General features: G+C 45.0%; 2 pseudogenes; one reads left to right on the top strand and one right to left on the bottom strand.

Annotated features, from left to right (window-relative positions):
- Nucleotides 1-7,339: 7,339 nt before the first annotated feature.
- Nucleotides 7,340-7,736, bottom strand: LOC122125474 (annotated as a pseudogene).
- Nucleotides 7,737-10,903: 3,167 nt separating this feature from the next.
- LOC122125516 overlaps nucleotides 10,904-23,908 on the top strand; it is a 60,489-nt pseudogene continuing 47,484 nt past the window's right edge.

The raw sequence follows: 23,908 nt of genomic DNA, 5'->3' as shown, positions 1-23,908 counted from the left end.
GCATCTGTTTTTATTGAAATTTTCCTTGTTTTTCTGGACTATTATAACCTTATGTTACCTCTTGACTTCTAATAGTATATATTAGGGAAAGTTAAAAATAAACGATGCTGTAGTCTTGAGCTGCAGACCTCCTGACCCCATCATTTGTCTTATGTCTTTATTTTTCTCGTCCTTGCTCCCTAATTCAGGATTCCCTTTCGTTGCTGGCAGGCTCCGGCATGTGGCGCCCGATTCGGGACCTGAAAACCTGGGATCAAGGCAGAGGACCCCGCTAAGGTAAGAGGACGCGTCCAGAAAAAGAAGAGTGGGTGAAAGTATAGTTGGGAGTAAGAAATTATGGGGCAAGGTAAGAACCGCACATCATATGTGCAGGCTCTTAAGGGCATGCTTCAAGTTCGAGGAGTGAAAGTTGGACAGAGGCAGTTAGAGAGTTTCATTCGCTTTGTCAAGGAAGTATGTCCATGGTTCCCAGAGTAAGGAACCCTTAGTTTAGAAACTTAGCAAAAAAAAAAAAAAAAGGAAGAAAGAATTCAGGGACACTATGATGCAAATGGCCTGTAAGTTAAAACATTGCTGCTTTGTGATTGTCTGGTTCTGTGTAGCCTGCAGGTTCTGTATTGGGTTTGGCTAGAGTCTTAGCAGACGCACTATAAGACAGCCAACTGTGCCTCGGGGAGACATCTCCCGGATCCCCATCAGGGTAAACTATCCACTAGTGCTGACATTTTGGCCTGTCTATAGTTAGGCACTTTCTGTCTGACAGTCTACAAAGCGCATGTTGTAAATGTGTTTTGTCTCAATGTTTGTGTGTATGTATTTTGGAATTCTTGGAATGTTTCTTCTCTCAGATTCATCCTGAAGCGAGAGCCTTGATGAGGCTGGCTAACACCCCCTTTTAATAGCTGTTTCTCTCTAGTTCCTTCTTTTTTACTTATACTTTAAACTGACCCCCCTTTCTACCCTTCACTGCCACCTCCTCCACCCTCTCTGGATCCAGAAGTAGGGGAGCGGTGGGGGGTGAAAAACCTGGAGGATCTAACAATAACTTAAAAGGGCCAGGAGGGAGAACTTGCAGCCAGATGAAAATGCAACTGACCATCTGCAAGTGACACCAGCAAGATCTTAGCCTGGGGCCTTGGCCCAGGGATCAGAGTATTGGGGAGAACCTGTCAGTCTGAGGGGACGACCACTAGGGACTTCTTTCCCTTGCCCCAAGATGACTGGGAATTCTCCACCTTGGAAGGCCCCTCTGTCAATGTTTGCAGGAATCTAAAAGAAAAATCCTCCAGAGGTGAGTAGAGGGGGTTCCAGTCCCCTGGTAAGTAGATTTGAGTCCCACTTGTGAATGGTAGTGAGATGTTGCCCCATTCACTGAGACCTGATTTTGTCTTTGTGGCCACTTGCCTGTCTTGTTTACTTCAGTGTGTTTTCTGTTATGTTTTCTGATGTAGGGATAAACTGGGGGCCCATTAGCCCCCCAACTCAGCGTTTGGTTGTTGTCTTGTCTAGTTCTGTTTTAGAATTGGTACCAGTTTTAAATGTACATACAACTGATTTTGATTTTTGCACGGTTTAAGATCTGTGTGTGTTTTGTATGTGTTTGTGAATATGTTCAAGATAAAAATTATCAGTGTGCTGTAACAATTGGGTAAGTTTAAGTTAAAATTTAAAAGGTTATGAGGTTTGGACACTACCAAAAATTTTAAAGACTTTTTACATTGTTTTCAATGACTTTTTAAGGATTCTTTACCATAAAAAAAAATTAAAAATCTGGTATTTTAAAATGCATAAGGCTGTTTACACTGTTATCAGTTATCTGGCTTTAAAAATGCATTGGCTGTTTGGAATTTAGTTCTCTTGGCTAAAATGTGGGGATAAATATTAAAAGTTTAAATATCAATGTTTGTTTAACACTGTCAAATACATTACCTGTTCTATCTTTCTAAAACTGTGTATGTTCATTCAAAAACCAAGAGATAAGAAAAGGAAAAAACTAAAAGCCATCAACTGACCTATCTTTAGGTGTAAGGGGTAAACTCGTAAAAGTGCAGTTCAGCTGGTCATACATGGTGGGACGGGCCATGGGAGGAGTCCACACATGGTAAAAGAGGACAAGCTGGCACAAACGCAGTTCATCTTACCCTAAAGAGTGAGATTTGTTGCGTTCCCATTCCATAGGAGGGGCAAAGTGGCCCAGCTTTGTTCTGTCCTTTTTCTCTACAGATAAATACTAGAAACATGATGGTAAAAATTAGTGATGTGATGATCAGATTAGTATTGCTAAAACTGCCCCTTGGTCTTAAAAAGAGGGTTAAAAAATGTATTTGTATAATATGACTTTCTTTCAATGATGTTCTACAATTAGGATATGTTTTTAAACTCATAAATGTGTTGTTTAACTTCTTGGTACAGTGATGATTGTAATTCTTGCCTTAAGAAAAAAATTGTCATTTGAGTTTAAAAGTTTTAATGTGTATCTGTTTTAAAACAAACAGCAAAGATACAATGAGTGACAGTTGCCCTCAAGATTTTAAGGGATTTTTTTAATGTAACTAAAAACTAAAATATAAAAGAATAAAAGAGATTAATAGGAGGCTTAAAGAATAAGAATGGATTTCTGGATATAAAGTTTAAAAGTAAAATTGTTCTTAACATTTGCCTCAAAGTAAAAAAATTAGGATTACCAAAATAATTGCTTAATTGCTATTCCAGTTTGCTCTTAGAGGTTTTCTAAGTTTCCAGCAAGCCAAGAACAAAACACAGAGGATTCTTATAAGTTTGTCAGATGTAACTTTGGCTCTTAATAAGTTTCAGGTAAGAGCATGCTTAAAAGCTACTTATATGTTGACCACTTTGTTGTTTTTAATTGGAGTAAAGTAGCCTTTTATAAAACTCATTGATCTGCAAACTGGTTCAAAGCCAGCCCGGGCAGAAAAAGGTCCCTGTGAGACTGTCACCTCTACTCAGCCAGCAGAGTGCTGAAAGAGCAAGCAGAGTTGCCTTGGGACTCATAGTGGCAGAGTGCTAGCCTTGAGTTGTAAAGCTGAGGGACAGCACTCAGGCCCGAGTTCATGTCCAGCAACTAGGTAAGGAAAATACAGATAAGACATCTATCCCAGTGTAGAGAAGACATTCCTGGGACAAGAGCAATGGAGGAGCATCCAGAGGCAGTAAGCCACTGCTTGGATGACAAAAATGTCAAATCCTAGAGTCATTTGTGCATGGCCCTTCAAAAATTGGTCAGAGCAAGGAGGTCATGTGAAGATAGTTTGTAAGCATGCCTAATATCTATGAGTATCTACTTTGTAGGGACAGAAACTTGTGATAGTATTAAAAAGCTAAAGTTATAAAATGTCGGCAATGGTTTAAATCCCAACCCCTGTATGTGTCAAAGGCCCTAATTGGCAATAACTTTTGAGCTAACACCAGCTACATAAAGTTTATCTGCTCAAGAAAAAGGTTTGTAAACCAAAGAGTGTGTTTCTATTAACATCTGTCTACAGGCCTGCACAGGTGACTTAGATATTGTTAGGGTTACTAGAGGTCACATTCCTAAAGATGCTGCAAAAGATGATTCTTTGCTCATCCTCCCCTTTTTTGAACAAGGGACCAAAGTCATAAAAAAAAATGTGACAATATAGACAAAAAAAGACGTGAAAAATAGTAGTACAGGCCTGAGCCCTCTATATCTGCCTAAAAAAGTCAGCTTTATTTAAAAAAAAAAAACTATCTAGTTAAAAAGGTTGTCATCTTGGTAATTTCTCCTGGGTTATTGTCTACATAGTCTTAAAAACTCGTGGGGCCACAGTCTGCGAAGCCTATGTATTACTTGTATACTTAACCAGGCTGTGTAGAAATTTACAGCCCTGCAAGTGGTGTGACAGTCCCTTGGAGCCACTGAGAGACCCTGCTGCAGCCTGACAGTCACCTGGAGGAAATCTACATTGTTACCCTGACCACCTCCACCATGGAAAAAGTAGACTAAACTCCTGCCTGATTCCATTTTTTTGGATGGCTTCCCATTGTCCATGTGACCATATACCTACTCTAATTTTATTATGGCTACTCCTCTTACCCGAGAGACTAGCAAACATTGTATTGCTCCTTCCCTACACTGTTTTGCCACTCTGGGACTTCCTAAATATATTAAAACTGATAATGGTCCGGGATATGTTGGACAAGCTTTTCAAACTTTTTATAAATCTTACCAGATTTTTCACTCTACAGGTATTCCCTGTATTCCTCAAGGACAAGAAATTGTTAAACAAGCCAACTGGCTATTAAAACACCAAATTTTTAAATTAAAAGGGGGAAATTATACCCCTTCTTTCCTGTTAATATTCTTCTCACACTTTATTTATACTAAATTTTTAAAGCTTAGACTGTAATGGCCTTTCCGCAACACAGCGGTTTTTGGGGGGAAAAAAAAGAGAGCAAAGAGCTTTTGCCCAAGTTACATGGAAGAATCCTTTAACGGGTGATTGCCATGGGCCCGATCCAGTTTTAACATGGGGTTGAGGACAGGTTTGTGTTATTTTGCAGGAAGTAAATAAATCCCGCTGGTTGCCTGAGTATTGCGTTAGGATTGTGGAAGCTCATACAGATGACACAAACACTGACACACTGGGCTTACGTGCTGGATCCCCCGATTGTGCACCCTACAACTTGGGAGGGAGTTGAATAATCATTCACGTCAATAGATCAGCATACAATACAGTTCCGGATCCCTTCATCCAACACAGCAAGATGGTAGATATCTCAGCCTCATACATTGGAATTCCTTTTTGTTTTACCACCAGCTCTAAAGGCTCCATTCCAAGCTGTATTATAATGCTATCCATGACTCATAAAATTTGGATCCCGGACAAAAATCAAATGTACAATATACAGATGACATCTTTACGAACTAAACACCCAGTTCATGCAAATTCTTCTCCATCCTATATGATACCCTGTTGCATTCATTCTTCACAAATAGTAGTATCTACAGGAGAGCCTCATCCAAAAGGTACAGACATGTACAGCTAATTTTTTACCAATATTTCTGGAACTAACTCTGAATTAATGGACTGGTCTGGCGCTAATCTTACTAACAAGTACAATCTTGGACTATGGTGGATGAATGGGCATCCTCAACATCATGTTTGCATACTGGTGGCTGCACTCAACAACATAACCTGGCCCAATTCATCCCTTTTAAAAAATATTATGAGTTGTGTATCACCAAACCATGTCATTATGTATTGACCTTTTAATATCTCTGTAGGAGCTAATTATTTTAATGTCACCTGTTCTAATTGTTCTTTTACTAATTGCTTGTATAGAGGCATAACTAAATCCATACTTATTGTTAGACAACCATCTTTTTTTATGCTTCCTGTAAATATTTCTAAAACTTGGTATAAAAATTCTGGCATTCAGGTGTTAAGACAATTGAAAGAACTAATGTGCCCTCGTTGATTTGTTGGGCTACTTGTAGCTGATGTTTTGGCCTTTATATTGTTAGCTGCCTCCGCAGTGGCAGCTGCTGTGATACTAACACAAAATGTACAAACAGTCCATTATCTTAATCAGCTTGCTCATAATACTACATAAGCCCTACCTCTGGACTCTAAAGTGGCAAAAACTGCTATAAAAAAAAAAAACTGTTTAAACAATTTCAATGCTATATCGCTTCCCTGAATTATGTCAAAGGATTGCTAATGTCATTCCTTGGCCTGGGAATGCTTTTACTGATGGTTTTTCTATGCCTTCCTTGTATTATACGTGCACTGCAAAACTCTCTTGAGTTTAGCCAGCCAGCTACATAAGATCAAGCTCCATATAAATAAATTCCCCCCGAGAGGAACTACAGCCAGAGATGGTAAGAGAGGGTGCCAGTCTGACCAACCTAAGACAGGGCCTTCAGCTTCGCTCTGAAAAAGTTCCCGATGACGGGTAAGGCAGACAAGGTGATCCACCCAACCTGAGACAGGCGGGTTCGCTTCTTCAAAGACGGGGTGATATTGATTCCTTTACCAAATGGAATCTATGAACTAAATTTTTAGAAATTGTTATGAGAATGACGAAAATTCTACCAACCAATTAGTTGAATTTACAGAGTGAGATAAAAATACTGAGCTTACCAATTATTATACATATAAAATTCTCTCATTCATGATTCTAATACCAGTACACTCTTCAAGGAATTTGGTAACAGTTAATTGACTAGGTACAACAAATAAACTTTGCAACCAAACCTTAGAGCTGGAATAGCATAGTATGTGGCGTATGTAAGGTCAGTCAAACTTAACCCATTTTCATATATTTAGATATATGTATTCCCTGGAAGATCTGTTCTGTCCCAGAGACAATACAAATCTGGAGTGAAAACATTTGGAGTTGGTTGCTACATTTATCACATTATTTATTACCTATTTCTATGTATTCCTCCCAGACTTTCTACTTCTAATCGATATATAACCAAAATCATTTTTTTTGGGGGGGGGGTCCGGACATGGGGCCTGAACTCTAGGCATGGGCACTGTCCCTCAGCTTTTCAGCTCAAGGCTATCCCTCTACAACTTGAGCCATAGGGCCACTTCCGGCTTTTTTCCTTTTGCTTATGTGGTGCTGAGGCATCGAACCCAGGGCTTCATACATGCAAGGCAAGCACTCTCCCACTGAGCCACCTTCGCAGCCCATTACCAAAATTCTTATCTTTTCAGATAGCAAGTAGGGTATTTGGTGCAAAACAAGTTGGTTCTTTGTTTTTAAACAGATCTCAATTTGATAATTTAGTTTCAACTTAAAAATCCTCTTCATAGCCCAAATCTGTTTTCAAATATTTAAAGAGAAACCATTAGTCCTATCTTATTATAAGAAAGCACAACTGACAAACTTTAGGCAAGGTTTTGGTCAACTTCAGGACTTACAGATAAGATGACTGTCAGGTGATTACTACTCGAAGTACTTTTACAAATGTGAAACTGTCTTGACTTAGGAGAAGGTACAAGGGGAGGATGAGGCAGATGGAAGAGAGACACACAATGTTGAACAGGTATATACATAAAGCTGTGCATTCAATACATGATTTTGGTCACATTTTCACAACATAGTTATTTTCTTGTATATCTTAATAAGTAAGCCTGTAGTAAAAGACTAAGCCTATATATCAAAGCAAATTCAATACAACATTCATCTTCAAGTTTCATAAATATATGCAATTCTAATTATAAAGTCTCTACAATACATCTGCACATTTTCTTAGACTAACATAATACCCAGACTCATGGAAGTCTCCTGTTAAGTAGTTAATTTTGCCTAGATTTGAAATTATTTTAATAAACATTCAATGAAGCCAGAAACAAAGGTACTGTAACATTTGGAATCTACCCAAGTTTTAAAGGGGGGAGAGAGGGAGGGAGGGGGAAGGGACAGAGAGAAGGAAAGGGAGAGAGAGAGAGGGAAAGAGAAGCAGCAATTCCATAAATGAGAAGGGAACTCAATCCCTTACTTTCTTTTGCTTTTTGCGTCAGTTGTTTGGAAAACACTAGAAGCAGACATGAGGTTTTCTATATATTGTCCAAGAACTTAGTTTTCTGATTTTAGCTTCAGGTTTTCTTTCTTAACTGCATCTACTCTTGCTGAGAGATCTTCAAGTGTGTGTTGGAGTTTCAGCACTTGATTAGTAAGTCGTGTTTTTCGTTCAGTTCCATCTGATTTTCAGCATCAACATCCATGTCAGCATTCATCATCCTGGGCACTGAACTGTGCCTCGAACAGAAAAATCCTGATGAAGGGTCGTCAGAGGCACTGGGAGGGGCAGAATCTGAAGATCATGCCCCCGGCCAGGGACTCCAGCACTGACTGACCAGGCTCCATCTTCTTGATTCGTTCATCCACAGTTGGGCCTTTGACTCCACTGCTCTGAACCTGGCTGACTTTACTCCACACAAACATGTCCAGTGTCACTCGTTTCTCTGCAGACACCATGGAGCTTCTGGGTTGTTTCTTGGCTGTGGTGAATAGTGCCGCAGTAGATATGGTGTTCAAGGACCAACATATTCTTGAGAATATACCTACATATTTCATTTTCTATTGTCTTTTTTTTTCGGTCGGTTGTAGGACATGAACTCTGGGCCTGGGCGATGTTCTTCAGCCCTTCAGCTCAAGGCTAACACTCTACCACCTGAGCCACAGCAACACTTCTGGCTTTTTCTGCTTAGGTGATGCTGAGGAATTGAACCCTGGTCATCATGCATGCAAGGCAATCAGTCTACCACTGAGCTACCTGCCCAGCCCCTCATTTTCTATTCGTTTTTTTTTTGGTCGGTCATGGGGCTTGAACTCAGTCTGGGCACTGTCCCTCAGCTCTTCAGCTCAAGGCTAGTGCTCTACCATTTAAACCACATTGCCACTTCCAGCCTTTGCTGCTTATGTGGTGCTGAGGAATCAAACCCAGGGCCTCCTGCATGCAAGGCAAGCAGTCTATCACAGAGCCACCTTCCCAGACCCTCTTTTGCTTTTGAAGACAGGGTCTCAACTGTGTAGTCCAGGCTAGCCTTGAACCTAGTATCCTCTTGCCTCAGCCTTCTCAGTGCTGGAATTTCAGGTGCACATCACTAAGCCCAGCTGCATTTTTTACATAACTGTTCATCAGTTCCATTGTGATCCCAAAGGGATGCTTAAATGCCTTGATGAGAGGATCATCTCCAGGGAAGCTCTCAGTTACTTTTCACCTTCCTGGGACATAGGACCACTCTTCACCTCAATGCAGCTTCTTGGTCTGCCATGCCCTGGGGAAGGAGGCCTTCTGTGCCCACCAGGGTTAGCTGTTCTCAGTGATGTCACTGCACTCAGCACACGGGACGTCATTGTGCTCTGTGCACTGGAGCAAGGCAGGAGAAGCACACAGGGGAAGGTTTGCAGTCTGCTGCTGTGGTCACAATCAGAGCCTTGAGGTGAGGACACTGTACCCCAGGCTGGCCTAGGCTGGTGTCCCTTGCTCCCAGCCTGGTTTCTGCAGGGGAGGGAGTGTCTCACTGCTGCTTTCTCTCTTCATGTGCACATACTATGAGAATTTGTTGCAACTGTTCTCTGGGTCTGTTGGGAGAAATAGCCTCACCCAGTGGCTTACATTCGCAACTTCTATGGGGATCTACTCTGCACTCCACTCCTCACTTGAGGCCTAGTTATGGTTCTTGATTTTCTTGGGCTTATGGATGTATCCTCAGCCTCCCCCTGTCTCTGTTCCCAGACTGTGCCCTCTGTATACTGAGTCTTCTCCAGCTGGAGTGCTTAGGAGGACACTGTGGTTGGCTCTAGGACCCACCCTCAATTCAGAGTGAACTTATCATGGGATGTTGAAACACTCACCCACAGACACTACTTTCCTGTTCACCAGCACTGGCTCGGGACTGGGAAATAGCTTACAGGCCATGTGTAAAGAAAAACAAAATTCCCTGACTTTTCTCCACATTGCCACCACAGTCAACAGAAAAGCTGTGGCCCTGAAAATCTGAGCATTTCTCCCCAGTAGCAAGCAAGCATTTCCTTTTTCTTTAATCTGAGACTAGGACTTGAAGTAGTTATCTGATGCTTTTGCTCATTGGCAGGTGCTCTACCACCTGAGTCATACCTCCCACCCCAAGCATTTCCTCATGGAACAGCAGACACAGCTTGACCCCTCTAATTCAGTTCACTTCTCACCCTAACTTCCCCTGCTGTGGATGTGAAGGCCCAGCTTGCTTGCCTGTGTTTATGACTCTGCCCCGACGTGGGGATGATCAACTCAAAGGAATCAGGACTGGGGACAAATCCTCACAGGTTCACCATAAAGGATGCCACTGAAAAGATTTGTATGGCAAGGCCCATGGGAGCTGAGTGCCTTGTCTACACCCACTATGCTCCTCAAACCTTCACATCTTGAGCTCTCTGCAAGCTCTCAAAACCTCTCATATTGTACTTTTTTAATGCAGATTTCACTGGATGGGGAAGACTGTGTCAAAGTGCAATCAAGCAGAAAGGGTGTGACAGGATGCTGACAGGGTCAGGCTGGGGGCCTAGCAGAGCCTCCGCCTGCACTGTGTTTCACTCCTGTTGGCATGTGGGGCTGGACCCTTCCCAAAAGTGGTAAAGGGATGTACTGTCAGACACTGGTCAGAATTCTGCTGTGATGGTTCTGAGATGGAAAAGCTGGGTGCAGTAGTTACCATGGCCGTCCTCTGAAACAAAGCTCAGGTTCTATGGCCTGCATTCCAGAGGGAGTTAATGAGCCAGAAACTGAGCACCCAGATCCACCTGTACAGTCCAGTCCCACCTGTACATTCTTGGGTTCCCGTTCACCCATGGTGTTGCCCACAGCACGGCTGTGTGTAGAGCACATGGGCAGCAAAGATGGTGCTGAGAGAGGTAGTTGAGTGGGCAGAGCCCGATTTGCATTACGTTTATTGCAGAATCAGACCGTGGAAGCTTAGGTGCATGATAGGGTGTGAACTTGACAGTGATTGGTTCCTTTCCTCCCCTGCCATGCTACCCGCTCTTTTTTGCTTTAAAAAGGGCTTGTTGTGTGTTAATAAATAAGTTTTTCTGCTTGACTTGACTCTCCACTGTGTCTGATTGTCTCCCAGGCAAAGGGAGCCTGGGGAACCGGTGAGCTGCCACACTTACATTTCCTTGGACCCCGTCCATCTTCGAGGAACAGACAAAGACCCGACATCTGGCACCCAACTTGGGGCATGAAAGGAAAAGATGCTGGCCGAGGCTAAGCAGTCCCTCAGGGTAAGTGAAACCCTTAGTATGGGTAATGCTATCTCACAGAAGAAGGAGGATGAGGCAACATTAGGCCTTAGGGAGTAATGGAGGACTTGGGAAGTGGGAAGGAAAAGGAATGGGTCAAATTCGACCGAGAATGCACTGAAACATGCACAGTGGAAGCCCAAACAAGGGTGAAAGTTACCCCTCTGACTCAGGTGCCCCTGATGGTCTTGGCCCCCTCCCTATTAACCTGATTGGAGTGGAGGTACCTCACCCTATGGGACCTCCAAGAGGGACCTGCAAGACCTGGACCCCTACCAACCTTCCACAGAGGGGCCAAGGGCTGGGGAAGTAACATACTCGGAGGCCTACCCTGCAAAGGAAGGGCCACCTGGGAGCCCGGATCCTAGGCCATAGGATTTGCTTCCCCAAGCATATCCAGTCAATCTGGCACCAGGAACTAATAGGCACTTGGAATGGTATTCATGGGAAAGTAAGGACATTAAAGAGTGCTGCAAGGCAGTGGTGGAGGATGGCCCGAAATCTCCTTGGGCCCAGACCTTATTACAGGACATTGCTTATCACCCATGTGTCCCTAAGGACTGGCTGGATGTGGCCAAAGCCATCCTCACCAGTTCTCAGTTTATTAAATGGTGTGCTTTCTTTAAGGAGGAATGCAGAGTGTGGGTGGTGAATAACTGGCAGGTTCCACCCGAGATACCTATTACTTCTGCCATGTTAACAGAGACGCGGGAAGGGCACTCCACTGGGCCCAACAGGCCACAATACCTGGTCTGTACTGTGACCAGGTGAGGCAGGCAGGACTTGCCGCATGGTACAAACTGGATGATGGGCCTACGGAGTCCCCCAGAGCAGGAGTGAGACAAAAACCTGGTGAGCCTCTAGCTGAGTTTGTAGACTGAGTCCAACAGAATATTAACTGCAAGCTACAGCTAGGGAACCTCCGAGATCTGTTTGTAAAGCTGCTGGTCTGGGAAGGGATGAATGCAGACCACCACATGGCCTGTGCAGGATTGAGAGAGAGTTCCCTGAGCAGATGGATGGTGGCCTCGCAGGATGTGGGAACGCAACAACACCAGTCCTAATCACTAGCTTTAGCCTTACAGGCTCAGACATTGGCAATGACTGAGGCTATTACCCATCACCTGCAGCCCAGGGCCAAGGAACCCCAATACCATTGGGGAGAGGGACTTGTTTTAAATGTGGGCAGGACAGGCACTTTAAGAGGGACTCTTTACAGCAATCCCCCACCAAATGCCCCCTACACCCTGCCCCAGGTGCAGGAAGAGGTACCATTCGGAAAAGGATTGTTGATCCAAGTTTGATTTAGATGGAAAGCCTTTAAACTAGGGTAGAGGCATTCTCCAGCCTCATTAACTCAAGGAGGGACACCCTCTGCTGCAAAGCCCAGGCAGCCTCGTGGCAGGATGACCCAGGCCCATTGGACCGCCCCCCTGGTGGAGGGACCCCGCCCTATAATGAGTATTCTCATAACATAGGTGGGAAGCAGTTTCACTGCTTAACTGACACTGGTGCAAATCGAACCATACTCAGGGAGGAGGAAGTGCCCTTGGATTGGAAGCTTGCACCTGGGCCTCCGATATTGGGGGTAGGGGGCAACTCCCAGTCCAAAGAGATGGTCACCCTTATGAAATGGACTAACCCAGATGGAGAACAAGGAAAGATACTCCCTTTAGTGGCAAAGAACCTCACTGCCAATGTACTAGCTCAAAACATGCTAAGACAAATGGATGCCGTGTTCACTACAGACCATGGAGCATCCTATGATGATATCCTGGATGGGGAAGAACACAAAGGCTTAAACAGGATCTAGAGAGAATTAAGGAAAAGGATTTTTTTAACTTTCATAATTACAGAGAAGAACATAGTGGACCCACTCGGGTGCACCCCCAATCCTAAAGGCCACTCCCCCACCCCAGTACCTCCCATTAGGTGGAAGCCAGGAAGCCCTATCTGGGTGGAGCAGTGGCCATTGACCAAACCTAAACTTGTAGCCCTCCAACTTCTGGTGGAGGAACAGAAAAACCTTGGGCACATACTCCCTTCTGTGAGTCCTTGGACACATCCCTATTTGTTATTCAAAAAGGCTCTGGGGCTTGGTAAAAGAAAGGATGGAGCTAGTAGGACCTCCCCTAAGAAGCAGGCCCTGGACTCCTGCTATACCTTCAGAATATACCTTGGTTGTGATTGATATTCAAGTTTTTTTTTTTTTTAAAATATCCCCCTGCATCCACATGACTGTGAGAAGTTTGCTTTCTCCATCCCTTCTAGCCCGGCCTTTTGCCAACAATACTTGGCCACACTTTTAGGTCCTATGCTTGGTTCAGATACCTCCCTTGCCTATGCCTACATGGATGATATAATCCTGGGGCACCAAGACCCAGGCTGCCTGGAGGGCCTTCTGGCCCCTGTTCTCGCCATATTAAAAAGGGGGAGTTTTACCATAGCCCTCAATAAAATTCAAAAGGTACCTCCTTTTAAGGTGTTTGGAACCCACCTTACCTTGTCTCAGGCCAGGCCCTTAAGCCTTTGCTGGATATTCCAGCCTCTCTGACCTTAACCCAACTTCAGAGCCTTTTAGGGAAATCATTTGGCTGTTGCCATGGGTTCCTGTCCCTAAAGATAGTTTTGTGCCCTTATTTGCCCTACTAAAAGACTGGATGCCCCACGAAGTTATTACAATTACAGACAGCCATCGGGCAATATTTTTGCAGTTCCAAGAAGCCCTGGATGCAGTTTCCCTGAGGAGGTATTCTATTTTTGACCCATTTACCTTTGGTTGTTTTTAGGTGTTACACTGATTTCTGCAGTTTTAATTCAAAGAGGGGAGCCATTAGAGTGGGTTCACACTCCCCTGGGGGGGCACACCTCGGGTGTACTCCCAGGCACACCAACTTGCTATTGTCAAGTGAAGGACCCAAGCCTAAAGGCATTATGGCTTGGATCCTCACTAAATTGTTTTTCTTTTTCGGGTGGCAGATGTTGAGTGGCTTAATTGAGCGAATGCTAGTCTTGCTCTCTCCTTGGAGGAGTTTCTAGGCCAAATTGACTGCATTGACCGGGAGCCTTTCCAGTCGCAAGTGGCAGGCGCCGTGTCTTTTGGGAAAGGTAGTGCTGTCCAGACAGCAAAGCAAAAGCCTTGGCCTCATTCCTGCAGAACATGAAGGATTGGTTTTGTGAGCAGTTACTGAAGCATGATTGTGGGCTAGAGCAAAATGCCAGGCTGGCATCTTAAAGGACAGCAGTGTAGTGTTGTAGTTCTGGAGGTGGTGCTCTGAGCACTGGGTACTGTGCTTCATGTGGCAAGTCCTATGTCAGAAAGGAAGAATCCCAGAGATCGGTGGTGCCCTGGCCTGCCTTGCCCAGCCCTGAGGTCTGAGACTATGGCTGAGCTTGGCGCTGTCTTCGGGTGGGAGCCGGGCACAGTGGCTGGTGGTTGTGGGCAGGCTGGGGGAGGGACTGCCTGCAAAGACTCCGGGAGGCAGTAGCTGAACCGAGTCTGAACAGAGAGAAAGGATTTTTGGCAGAGAACAGTGCTGAGAGTGGAGGCTGTACCTGAATAGGAAATCTGCTTGCCACAGTGTTGCACAGGATGGGACTCAGTCTCCCCTTCCTGAGGGGTACAGAGTGGCCCTGTCATGCAGCACTCCCAACCCACCCCCAGCTCCTATCTTTTTCTCTATGCTGGCCATATGGGAAAACTCTGGGTACTGACAGCAAGCTTGGCTATCTTGGGGCCGAGATCCCAGGGTGTCGGGGCCCAGGGTAGGCTGTGATGGGAATACCCTGCCCCTACAGACACCATCTACAATGAGGATGAGGTCCTTCTGGCCCTAGCTGAGCAGCTAGGAACCATCACCAGCCTGGTGGGGGGCCCAGAGAATGTGCACTGCCTGCTGGTGAGTGGCATGTAGAGTTCATGTTCCCATCCCCAGGGCAAAGACAGGATCCGTGGAGCCGTGTTGGGAGTGGGACGGGGTGCTGTCCTGGGGTATGGCCTCAGGGCTGGAGGGCTGAGCAGAACATCAGTGCCACCCCACTGACCTGCCCCTGCAGCCCCCACTGGAGTCACTGGCCATGGTGGAGGAGATGGTGGTGCAGGCAAGGTGGAGTCCTTGTGGCCAGAGCCTTGTAACAATGAAAGGGAATCCTGAATTAGGAAAACCATCCGAAAGATGGAATCAGGTAGGAGTTTAGTCTACTTTTTCCATGAGGAGGTGGTCAGGGTAATGATGTAGATTTCCTCCAGGTGACTGTCAGGCTGTAGCAGCAGCTGCAGAAGGGTCTCTCAGTGGCTCCAAGGGACTGTCACACCTCGTGCTGGGCTGTAAATTTCTACACAGACTGGTTAAGGATACAAGTAATACATAGGCTTGGTAGGGTGTGGCCCCACTAGTTTTTAAGACTGTTCAGATGATAGCCCAGGACAAATTACCAAGATGACAACCTTTTTAACTAGATAGTTTTTTTTTTTTTAAAATAAGGCTGATTTTTTTAGGCAGATATAGAGGGCTCAGGCCTGTATTAGTATTTTCCGTGTCTTTTTTTGTGTGTGTCTATTTTGTCACATTTTTTTGATGACTCTGGTCCCTTGTTTTATTTATTTATTTATTTTTTTGGTCCAGTCATGGGCCTGAACTCTGGGCCTGGAGGCTGTCCCTCAGCTCTTCAGCTCAAGGTTAGCATTCTACCACTTGAGCCACAGAGCCACAGTGCCACTTCCAGTTTTTTCTTTTTGCTTATGTGATGCTGAGGAATCAAACCCAGGGCCTTAAGCATGCAAGGCAAGTGCTCTACAACTGAGCCACCTTCCCAGCCCTGGTCCCTTGTTTTAAAAAGGGGAAGATGGGCAAAGATTCATCTTCTGTAACTTCTTCAAGCTGACTCAGGAGGGTTGAACCTACCTACCCAGGAACCTATAACCTTAGTCTATTTTACAAAGAGGTTTACCAGGGTTAGATGTCATTAAGAAAAATATTTTAACTCTTTTTTTTTTTTTGGGTCCGGTCGTGGGGCTTGAACTCTGGGCCTGGGCACTGTCCCTCAGCTCTTCAGCTCAAGGCTAGCGCTCTACCACTTGAGCCACAGCCCCACTTCTGGCTTTTTTCCTTTTGCTTATGTGGTGCTAAGGAATCGAACCCAGGGCCTCATCCATACAAGGCAAGCGCTCTACCACTGAGCCACCTTCCCAGCCCCAAATATTTTAACTTTTGATAAATGCTGGACTTTTTTTTTTTAGCTACAGCAGTGTAGCTTGTTTAGCACTTTGGTTTGTAAAAGCATCTTTAGAAGGACCTCTAGTGACCCTAACAATGCCTAAGTTACCTGTGCAGGCCTTTACACAGATGTTAATAGAAACACACTCTCAGGTTTACAAACTTTTTTCTTGAGCAGATAAATTTTATGTAGCAGGAGTTAGCTCAAAAGTACTGCCTATTAGGGCTTTGGGTACATACAGGGGTTGGGATTTAAACCATCCCCCATGTGTTATAACTTTAGCTTTTTAGTACTATCACAGATTAATGACAAGTTTCTGTCCCTACAAGGTAGATAGTCATGGACTTTAGGCATGCTTACAAACTATCTTCCCATGACCTCCTGGCTCTGACCAATTTTTGAAGGGTCATGCACAAATGACTCTGGGATCCGACATTTCTGTCATCTAAGCAGTGGCTTACTGCCTCTGGAGGCTCCTTCATTCCTCTTGTCCCAGGAATGACTTCTCTACACTGGGATAAATGCCTCATTGGTATTTCCCTTAGCTGGTCGCTGGACTTGAACTCGGGGCCTGAGTGCTGTCCCTCAGCTCTACAACTCAAGGCTAGCACTCTGCCACTATGAGTCCCAAAACAACTCTGCTTGCTCTTTCAGCATTCTGCTGGCTGAGTAGAGGTGACAGTCACACAAGGACCTTTTTCTGCCCGGGCTGGCTTTGAACCAGTTTGCAGATCAATGAGTCTTATAAAAAGCCACTTTACTCCAATTAAAAGCAACAAGGTGGTCAACATAGAAGTAGCTTTTAAGCATGCTCTTACCTGGAACTTATTAAGAGCTAAAGTTACATCTGACAAACTTATAAGACTCCTCTGTGCTTTGTTCTTGGCTTGCTGGAAACTTAAAAAACCTATAAGAGCAACTGGAATAGCAATTAAGCAATTATTTTTGTAATCTTAATTTTTCCACTTTGAGACAAATGTTAAGAACAATTTTACTTTTAAACTTTATACCCAGAAATGCATTCCTATTTTTTAAGCCTCCTATTAATCTCTTTTATTATTTTATACTTTAGTTTTTAGTTACAATAAAAAAAAAAAAGTTAAAATCTTGAAGCCAAGTGTCACTTATTGTCTCTTGGCTGCTTGTTTTAAAACTGATACACATTAAAACTTTTAAATCAAATTACAATTTTTCCTTAATTCAAGAATTACAATCACCATCCCTGTACCAAGAGCTAGACTTAACACCTTTATGACTTTTAAAAACATATCCTAATTGTAGAACATCATTGAAAGCAAGTCATATTATACAAATACATTTTTTAACCTTCTTTTTAAGTCCAAGGGGCAGTTTTAGCAATACTAAGCAGATGATCACATCACTAATTTTTACCATCATGTTTCTAGTATTTCTCTGTAAAGAAAAAGGACAGAACAAAGCTGGGCCACTTGGCCCCTCCAATGGAATAGGCAAGCACCTAGTCTCACTCTTTAGGGTAAGATGAACTGGGTTTGTGCCAGTTTGTCCTCTTTTACCATGTGTGGACTCCTCCTATGGCCCGTCCCACCATGTATGACCAGCTGAACTGCACTTTTGCCTTTTTACCCCTTGTCCCTAAAGATAGGTCTTTTGTTGGCTTTTAAGTTTTTTCCTTTTCTTATCTCTTGGTTTTTGAATGAAAATACACAGTTTTAGACAGACAGAGCAGGGAATGTCTTTGACAGTGTTAAACAAATTTTTATTTTTAAACTTTTAATATTTATCCCCAAATTTTAGCCAAGAGAACTAAATTCCTAACAGCCAAGGCATTTTTGTTGAGCCAAATAACTTGATTACAGTGTAAAGAGACTTATGCATTTTAAAATACCAGAATTTTTAATTTTCTAAGTTAAAAAATCCTTAAAAAGTCATTTAAAACAATGGGAAAATTCTTAAAAATTTTTGTAATGTCCAAAGCTCATAACCTTTTGAATTTTAAACTTAAACTTACCCAATTGTTACAGCATGGTGATAATTTTTCCATTGAACATGTTCACAAACACATACAAAATGCACACAGATCTTAAAGTGCGAAAACATCAAAATCAGTTGTACGTACATTTAAAACTGGTATCAATTCTAAAACAGAACTAGACAAGACAACAACCAAAGGCTGAGTTGGGGGCTAATGGGCCCCCAGTTTATCCCTACCTCAGAAAACATAGCAGAAAATACAATGAAGTAAACAAGACAGACAAATGGCCACAAAGACAAAATCAGGTCTCAGTGAATGGCACGACATCTCACCACAATTCACAAGTGGGACTCAAATCCACTTACCAGGGGACTCGAATCCCCTTTACTCGCCTCCGGAGGATTTTTCTTTTAGATTCCTGCAAACATTGACCCAGGGGCCTTCCAAGGTGGAGGAGAATTCCCAGTCATCTTGGGGCAAGTGAAAAAAGTCCCTAGCAGCCCTCCCCTCAGACTGACAGGTTCTCCCCCATACTCAGACCCCCTGGGCCAAGGCCCGAGGCTAAGATCTTGCTGGTGTCATTTGCAGGTGGTCAGTGGCAGTTTCATCAGGCTGCGAATTCTCCCTGCCAGCCCTTTTAAGTTATTTTTAGATCCTCCAGGTTTTTCACCCCTCACCACTCCTTTACTTCTGGATCCAGAGAGGGTGGAAAAGGTGGCAGTGAAAGGGAGAGAAAGGGTTCAGTTTAAAGTGTAAGTAACAACGAAGGAGCTAGAGAGAAACAGATATTGAAGGGGTGTTAGCCAGCCTACACCGGGCTCTCCCATGAGGATGAATCTGAGAGAAGAAACATTCCAAGAATTCCAAAATACATACACACAAACATTGAGACAAAACACATTTACAGCATGCACGTTGTAGACTGTCAGACAGAAAGTGCTAGACTAAGGAGGGCCCAAATGTCCCCACTAGTGGATAGTTTACCCTGATGGGGATCCGGGGGATGTCTCCCACTGGCCCAGTTGGCTGTCTTATAGCGCGTCCGCTAAGACCCTTGCCAACCCCAATACAGAACCTGCATGCTACACAGATACCAGACAATTACAAAGCAGCAATGTTTTAACTTACAAGCCATTTGCATCATAGAGTCCCTGAATACTTTTGTCCATTTTTTTTTTTTCCTAAGTTTCTAAACTAATGACTCCTTACTCTGAGAACCAGGGGCATACTTCCTTGACAAAGCAAAAGAAACTCTCTAACTGACTCTGTCCAACTTTCACTCCTCGAGCTTGAAGCATGCCCTAAAGAGCCTGCATATATAATGTACAGCTGTTACCTTGCCCCATAATTTCTTACTCCCGACTATACTATCACCTGCCCTTTTTCTCCAGACACGTCCTCTTACCTTAGCAGGGGCCTCTGCCTTGATGCCAGGTTTTCAGGTCCCTGTTCGGGCGTCACTTACCGGAGCCTGCAGGCAACAAAAGGGAATCCTGAATTAGGGGGCAAGGCTGCGGAAAAATAAAGACATAAGACAAAGGATGCGGTCGGGAGGTCTGCAGCTCAAGACTGCAAAACCGTTTATTTTTAACTTTCCCTAATATATACAAGTAGAAGTCAAGAGGTAACATAAGGTTATAATAGTCCAGAAAAACAAGGAAAATTTCAGTAAAAACAAAGTGCAGTAAAAACAGGACAAGGTCAACTGGTAGAAAGTAAAACAAACTCTGCAGACATAGCAAAGCAATTCCAGGTACCTGGTGTTCTTCAAGAAAGCCAGCTCCTTGTATGTGCCTTCAAGTGAGCACCAGGGTCAAGATGACCTTTAAACTTTACTGTCGGCTCCCAACACCTTCTGGGCCATCTCCCACGAGCTCTAGGCCTCTGACCTCGAAGTCCACTTCATGCTGCTGGTGAAATGGCTGGTGGGGGCAACTAGTTCACCTCCCGCACGTCTGCTTGTGGCGTCTTCTCCGTCTGCTACCCAGGAGTGTCCAGCGCTGTGAAGGCAGAGCTCCCCCAGTGAGTCCCGGGCTCCCCTGCCACCACCTGCCCCACCACCCCTGTCCTGCCCCCTCGGGACAGCTCACCTGCTGGGCCTCAGTGGCAGTCCCCTCCCCCCCCACAGGTTTGTGAATGCACAGTAACCCTACCTGCTGCTCCCTTGACCTGCCATGGCTGAAGTCCCCCCTCTTCCTCTTCCTATTATCCTGTGTGAAGCCTCCTATACTCTAGGCAGCAACAAGCATGGTGCCCAGGGGTCCACCCCCTCTGATCTCTCCTGGCTCCGAGTTCGTCCTGCCCAGCATGTCTCATCCCTCCTTCATATTGACCATAGTCACCAGGTGCCGCTGTGAATGAAGCCAAGTCAGGAGCTTGCTGTGAGCTCAGACCGGCAGTTGTGCGTCAGGTTAACAGGAGTCGGGGGTCCGGACACCACATGGCAAGGACACAGTGGACAGGAAACAATATGGTAGCGCAGAACTGAGGGTGCTCAGGAAGAAAGGAGGAGACAAATATGGAGAGAGACATCCTGAATGCGCAAACTCTCCAGAAGTAACGAGTCCAGGGAGGGCTGCATGTCAGAGTGAAAACGGAAGGCTGTGCTTCCAGTGGACTGCAGGAGTGCATGGGATGCAGAGCCTAACCTTGAGCTGAAGAGCTGAGGGACAGTGCCTAGGCCCAGAGCTCCAGCCCCACAGCCAACCAAAAAAAAAAAAAAAAGAGTAAAAGTGCGTGGAGCGTTGCTGAGCGTTGTGGGGGAGGGGAAGCACGGGGCGTGGGTTGTCTTGGATTTGGATCATGCTCAAGACAGAGTGTGAGGTGGGTGAAGGGTGGGGTGCTCCTGGGGAGCTGGTGTGAAGAGGGGGTGGGGTGGGGACAGGGAAAGCCTGCGTCCCCTCAGCAGACAGGGAGCTGGTGGAGGGTGCGCGCTGCCCCTAGGCTACGGAGGCTAAGTCCACATCCATGATCTCCAAGGTAACACAGACAGGGAAGACCTCTGGGGACGGGAATACCAGGGGTCAGGAGAGGACCAGGTGTGTGTGATGTTAATAATGACACCAGACAGCTCCCCAAGGAGACCCCAGCATGTGTGTGCTGGGTGGAATGACTTTTGGCTGCATAAGGGCATGGGTGTGGAGGGAATCTGGCTAAAGCCAGTGTGAGGGGAGGGAGTGCAGGGACAGCAGGGCCTGTGGTTCAAGCCTTTCTGTGGTGGGGTGACTGTGGGAACTTCAGGATCAGGAAGAGGCGCCTAGCTCAGAGCCCACAGTCCACTCATCACCTGGCATAGTCCCTGGATGGCTCCTGGAGGCAGGCCTGCCATCTGCTTCCTTTCCTTTTCTGTGCCCATCCCAAGAATTGAACTCAGGGCCTGGGGTATGTCCCTGAGCTTTTGTGTTCAGGGCTGGTGACTGTCTCCAGGGCATCAGTGCTACTTCTGGCTTGCTGTCACCCTGAAATTCGTTCCTGAGAAGAAAAGGGTAGAGGTGGAGAGCCCTGGACCAGAGGCCCTCCTGTCATTCAGCACAGCAGCCCTGACCTGCACCGCAGATGCTGTGGTAAAGTGGCCTCACAAAAAGGGACCTGAGGATCACTGCAGGAAATGTCACAATAGCCAAGCAAGGGACTTTCTCAAGGAGCCTTCGTGTTGCAACAATAACTTTACATTAAAAACTGTGCTTTTTCAAAAGTACACTTAATGTCCTTGTTGAATTAGCAGAAAGTCTAGAGATATGTAACATAGACCACATAGGAAAAGAAACAGTTGTGAAAATAAATTATGTATAAGAAATAAACACGGACAAGACTAAGGGAGTAACTGTCAGGAAGGAGCCTTGATGTTTGTGGTCAGTGCTACACCAGCAGGACTTCCTTCCTTCCTTCCTTCCTTCCTTCCTTCCTTCCTTCCTTCCTTCCTTCCTTCCTTCCTTCCTTCCTTTCTTTCTTTCTTTCTTTCTTTCTTTCTTTCTTTCTTTCTTTCTTTCTTTCTTTCTTTCTTTCTTTCTTTCTTTCTTTCTTTCTTTCTTTCTTTCTTCTTTCCTTCCTTCCTTCCTCTTTGCTTCCTTCTCCTTCTTCCTTCTTTCCTTCTTTCCTACCTACCTTCCTTTGTTTCTTTCTTCCTTCCTTCCTTCCTTCCTTTTTTGCTGGCTTTCCCTCGCTCTCCTCGGTCTGTCTCTGTCTATCTGTCTGTGTCCCTCATTCTCTCTTTCCTTCTTTGTGCCAATCGTGGGGCTTGAACTCTGGCATCTCTTCTATCCCTGGGACGATTTTGCTCAAAGGTAGTGCTCTATCACTTCAGCCAGAGCACCACCTCCATCTTTTTTTTCTTTTAGTGGTTTATTGGACACGAGAGTCTCAGAGAGTTTTCTGCCTAGACTCGTTTTGAACTGTGATTCTTATATCCCGCCTCCTCAGGAAATCAGAACACAGCCATCAACCACCACCATCCAGCTGCTATTTTCTTTCCAACTACTTTATTCTCCAGAACAGAAAAGGCTTTAAGAATGATTTGCTTCATTGCATAGGGAACTATTAAAGAGAGAAAGAAAAAATCAAAAGACTCACAATAGAATTAGGAAAACATGTTAGGTGAGTTTAACCAGTTTATCTTAAACTTGACACCACCAACAGGTAATGGGGCAGATTCTCTGGAAGAAGTTGACATGATCTAATAAGCATTATTTCAAAATCTAACATTTCCACTTTCATATAATTTTGTGGGCCAGCACAATAGAGACAGATGAACATACACACAGATATATAGCATACAAATGTGCATGTGTGGCCATGTGTGCACACCTCTATCTCTCAGCAGATGACTTTTATCTAGGTGTGGAGATTGTTGAATGGCCAAGCAAAGTTCAGCAGAGATGCAAGATTGGTGGTCCTCAGGGGAGGACCTTTTTTTTCTTTGTGCAGATGAAGAGGAGGCTGCAGGGAGTGGAGTGTCCGCTTAAGAGCAGGAAAGGGCTGAGGGCTGGGAAACAGCCCATAGCAAATGCCGCTATAAGGTACAGCACAGGGCTGGGGTTGTAAATCACAGACAAGCAAATGTGACAGATGAAGGACACGGTATAAAAGGAGACAAAGGCGCTCACCAGGAGGAGGACGCTTATGATGGCTCTGGACTCGAGAGAGGCTCTGGTGGAGACACTCGTCCTCTGGATGTGTCGCATTTTCTGCTTGTGTCTGTACAGGACAAAAAGCATGGAGGTGCTGGCCCAGAGCATGAGCCCCAGACACAGAACATCAGGCACCGACAGTATGGCCATGTACAGCACATCAGCAGCTGGATCGTGACGCACGGAAGAACAGTATCCATAGGACTTTAAGCTAGTCATGTTGTCATGCGCTTTGGGTCCAGTCATGTACATAAGAAAAATAATGCTCACCAGGAGGAAGACCCCCCAGCTGAGGTAGATGGTGGAGACAATGTGCTTGTGGGCTCTCCTCTTCAGCCCTGCCCACCTGGAGTCCCCCTGGCTGATGCTGACAGCAAGGAAGATGCTGAGGGAGCAAGTGCTACCCATCGACACTCCCCTGCTCACTCGGCAAAGATAGAAGAATATTTTGCACCCCACATCATTGAAGAAAATTCTCCAGCCCCAAACCTCCATGGTTTGGGGAACACCCCTAAATAGAAGAGTTAGGAGGTTGGCCACAATTAAGTGCCTAAGAATCAAGTCTGTGGCTCTCATCCTGTTCCCCATGCAGGAAAGGAATAGATAATGGGAGAGAAGAGACAAATTACCCACAAACCCAACCACAGTCTGGCCAAAGAGGATCACCCCCATAAGCACATGGGTATCTCCCATCCTCTCTGTTCCTTGAGTCTCATCCAGAGGCTCTGGCCTGGGAAACTGAGGCCTGCATGGTTCCAAGGGAACTCAACATTCTCCATCCAGCATTCAGACCACCAGAAATATTTTCCCAATGTATCTCATGTATTAGGAA

This window comes from Dipodomys spectabilis, unplaced genomic scaffold (assembly GCF_019054845.1).
Source record: "Dipodomys spectabilis isolate Male_0828 unplaced genomic scaffold, ASM1905484v1 ptg000266l, whole genome shotgun sequence".
NCBI lineage: Eukaryota > Metazoa > Chordata > Mammalia > Rodentia > Heteromyidae > Dipodomys > Dipodomys spectabilis.
This window is presented reverse-complemented; position numbering and strand designations above follow the sequence as displayed.